Source organism: Herpailurus yagouaroundi, unplaced genomic scaffold (assembly GCF_014898765.1).
Source record: "Herpailurus yagouaroundi ecotype Mexico unplaced genomic scaffold, PumYag 160, whole genome shotgun sequence".
In the NCBI taxonomy this organism is placed as follows: domain Eukaryota; kingdom Metazoa; phylum Chordata; class Mammalia; order Carnivora; family Felidae; genus Herpailurus; species Herpailurus yagouaroundi.
In genome coordinates this window covers 13,367,673-13,370,868 of record NW_024412401.1, presented here as the reverse complement: position 1 = coordinate 13,370,868, position 3,196 = coordinate 13,367,673, and positions in this window count along the sequence as shown.

Below are 3,196 nucleotides of genomic sequence, written 5' to 3'. Positions count from 1 at the left end.
TCTATGGTCACTTGTACGAGGGGTATTTTTAATAAGACTAGAAGTGATACCTGCCTCTTAAACTCTGTCTCTGGATCTTACTATTAGTGCTCCAATGTCTGACCACCAAATCAGTGATATGGCATCTGACTTAAGCTTTAAGTGGTCTCTCTTAGGGAGAATGAGTCTCCTAAGGGGTGAGGCATTTTCCTTCTCCTTTTATGGGCTCTGCAAACCCTTTCTAATTATATTCTAAGAGAAAATGTCCCAGAGAGCATATTCCACAAGAGTCCAGAGGATGGAGAGGCTAAGAGGGAATTAGGATCACGTTTATTTATAAGCATTTATTCAGCCACTGCTCTGTAGATTCTGGCTAGCAGATGGAGAGTTCCAGTGAGGTAGAGTCCAATTATGAAAAAGAAATTGTCCCACAATCAAGAACTTAGAAGCTACAATAATAACATCTTCAGGAACATTGGCTTCTAGGACACTGCTTTCTTCCAGATTTTCTCCTGGGTCCTTATACCTGCTTGGCCCCTCCAAGGGCCTACGAGATCTATTCATAGCTCTTATCTCACCCTGCATATACTTTCTGGGCTGCCATGGGTGCAACCATGGTGACTTCTACGTGCTTTGTGCTCAGCATCCGCAGGTCTGTTTTTTTAGATGGGGGTAGGACATTTCCTTTAATTTTTAAAATCTAAGGCCATGTTTGTATTATAGGAGTAAAACACTGTCATTACTGGAAAGACCAGAGAATGCAGATGAGCAAAAAGAATACTGACATGGAGTCAGTTACTGTTAACATCTTTGTATGTACCTTTCTAGACCCTTGTGCTCTCTTTTTAATGTTATTTCTCCAGGTTTTTAGTGCAAATAAATATAACTGTTCTTGCAGAAATGTGATAACAGTTTATCTGCCCACTATCATTCTCCATAGAAGGCATCTTGAGCATCTCATCTTAACTATTTGCATTCAGTATCTTGCTCCACTCATCCTCTGCTCAACATTCTCCACCTCCCAATATGAGTGACATTGCCACCTGATAAGTTCTTTAAGTCTGACAAACCTGAGTCTACTCCCAAAATCAGACTGGTACTCTGTTTCACTGTGGCTGTCCAGTTTTGCCAATTCTATGACATCACAAATATCCCTGGAGTTTGCTCAGCACCCCAATGTTATTGCCTTAATTTAGGCCTTCACTAAATTTTGCTTGGGTGACTCTGATTCCAGCCCTTACTACAAAATATCAATGTTTAATCCCTGGTTAAAGTCCTTTTTCTCAAGTTCAATGATGATCCAGATATTCCTCTGCCTAAAACCCTTCAGTGGCTCCCCATTGCTTACAGGGTAAGAATCCAGATTCCTTAGCAAAGATGTTACTGATGTGACTCCTGCACAGCCCTTCTTATGTCTTGTCCCATCTTTGCTTTTCCCATGGACTTTGGATTCACACTTACCATACAGTGTCTCCAAATTTTTGTGCCTTCTGTTCCCTTTAATTGGGATGCTCATTATCTTTTTCCATCCTAGGCTAACTTCCACGTGTCCTTTTGCAGTCACTGTCCCTCAGCTACTCAGAACTCTTCTAGGTCCATCACATATCTGTCCATCTTCTTGGGCAACCTGGTTTGGGGTTCCTTCTGCTGAAGGTTGGGAAGACAGAAAATTTTTGATGCATCCAGTAAGGAAAACAGGTCAGGTTACCCCAGCCACTGCTAGAAAAGGCCACTGCTCTCATGCAGAGTGAACACATGGGCCCTGCATTACTGGAATGAAGAAGGTGAATTGCCATCACCTTTTCCCAAGTGCCCTCAGACTGCATGTTGGGCTTTAGGACTTCTTTAGAAAATGCCATTGCTTTGTTCTAAAAAGGATCAAAAGTGTCACACGTAGATAAGATACTAGAATACAATGAGATACATGACATTAAAAACAGGTAAAGAACTTGTGCCAAAGGGAAAACAAAGGTCATAGTAACCCTGGCGCCAAGAGATAGCACTAAGTAGGTGAATACTGCTATCTCATTATAGAGAGGAGACACGTATTTAGCTCTATGCATTAAGTTATTCCACTTACAAGAGGGATAACTTAAAGAAGCATGTTGTGATCATTATCACAGACCTGTGATTCAGGAGCAGCACAGTCATTCCTGAGACTGAGACCTAAGTGACATTTTTATTTGGACCTGTCTTCATAGAACTTTTGGGTTCCTTCCCTATGGTACTGTCTGAGAAATTAATATTAACCAAACTTCAATGTATACCAGTTATGTGGAGTTGGGTATTACAGGAGGAGTAATTGGAGGGGTTTGTTCTGGGTCTTCAAAGCCTTTTGGCTGCATGGTTCCTATTGATTGGATGGTTTGCTTAGGCCCTGCACTCTCTATGTCTAGATTTTAGTTATTCTTGGGCCTATACTCTGTCCTGCTCTAAAATGCTCCAGATTGTGTCCTCTCACCCCCTACTTTCCCCTAGGTTTCCTGGTTTCTATGATCTTTCAAGGGATGTAAAAATCAGAGTTAAATTTGGTGTGGGTTTCATTTATTCAACAATATGCTCCATGCCAATGACTATGAAATATACCAGAGATGGCACAAAAGGGTGCACAAGAGAAGAAAATGACTCTGAGCAGGCATCTTGCCTGAATAGCCCCGTGTACATACCTCTTTTCTGTTACAAAATTCATCCCAATCTTCTCATGGTACGAAGATAGAAACAAAATCTCCAAAGGCAGTTCCAATCCATTTGTGGAACGTTTCCTCTTGGACCTGTGTATATCCCTTTGGATTATAAAGGAAGTCATAAGTTTATATAGGATTCCAGACCCAGGATGTGAATCTGCTGGCTCTTAGGGCAGTTAGACTGGTTCTCGCTGGTGGGTGACCCAGACGCTGCAGGGACCTCACTGGAACCTTCTGCTGATGGACCTCCCTTGCATGCTCCATTTAGGGGCCTGTGGGCCTCTAAGGAGGGTTTCTTACTGTTCCTGGTGCTTTTTTGTTTCTTGCCCACAGAATAGGCAATGAGGTGGGCCCTTCAGCAATGGAGATGGAGATGGTGACTATGGTTCTTATAAAAAATAACCTCATTAAGGGTTTGCTTCTCTCTAGGACGATCTGGTCTTTTCACCTTCTGTGAGGGCAGTGGGTGGCCTGAATGGAGATATTTCAATCCTGGCATGACTGGTGTGGCTGTTGGATATTGGTGGGGGTGT